Raw genomic sequence first — 830 nt, 5'->3', positions numbered from 1 at the left:
GCACAACGTGGGTTAGGTTAAGGCACAACGTGGGTTAGGTTAAGGCACAACGTGGGTTAGGTTAAGGCACAACGTGGGTTAGGTTAAGGCACAACGTGGGTTAGGTTAAGGCACAACGTGGGTTACGTTAAGGCACAACGTGGGTTACGTTAAGGCACAACGTGGGTTACGTTAAGGCACAACGTGGGTTACGTTAAGGCACAACGTGGGTTACGTTAAGGCACAACGTGGGTTACGTTAAGGCACAACGTGTGTTAGGTTAAGGCACAACGTGGGTTAGGTTAAGGCACAACGTGGGTTAGGTTAAGGCACAACGTGGGTTAGGTTAAGGCACAACGTGGGTTAGGTTAAGGCACAACGTGGGTTACGTTAAGGCACAACGTGGGTTACGTTAAGGCACAACGTGGGTTACGTTAAGGCACAACGTGGGTTACGTTAAGGCACAACGTGGGTTACGTTAAGGCACAACGTGGGTTACGTTAAGGCACAACGTGGGTTACGTTAAGGCACAACGTGTGTTAGGTTAAGGCACAACGTGGGTTAGGTTAAGGCACAACGTGGGTTAGGTTAAGGCACAACGTGGGTTACGTTAAGGCACAACGTGGGTTACGTTAAGGCACAACGTGGGTTACGTTAAGGCACAACGTGGGTTACGTTAAGGCACAACGTGGGTTACGTTAAGGCACAACGTGGGTTACGTTAAGGCACAACGTGGGTTACGTTAAGGCACAACGTGGGTTACGTTAAGGCACAACGTGTGTTAGGTTAAGGCACAACGTGGGTTAGGTTAAGGCACAACGTGGGTTAGGTTAAGGCACAACGTGGGTTAG

The sequence above is a fragment of the Schistocerca cancellata genome, unplaced genomic scaffold (genome assembly GCF_023864275.1).
Source record: "Schistocerca cancellata isolate TAMUIC-IGC-003103 unplaced genomic scaffold, iqSchCanc2.1 HiC_scaffold_537, whole genome shotgun sequence".
NCBI classification, from domain to species: Eukaryota; Metazoa; Arthropoda; class Insecta; order Orthoptera; family Acrididae; genus Schistocerca; species Schistocerca cancellata.
Note: the sequence above shows the minus strand (reverse complement) of the source record.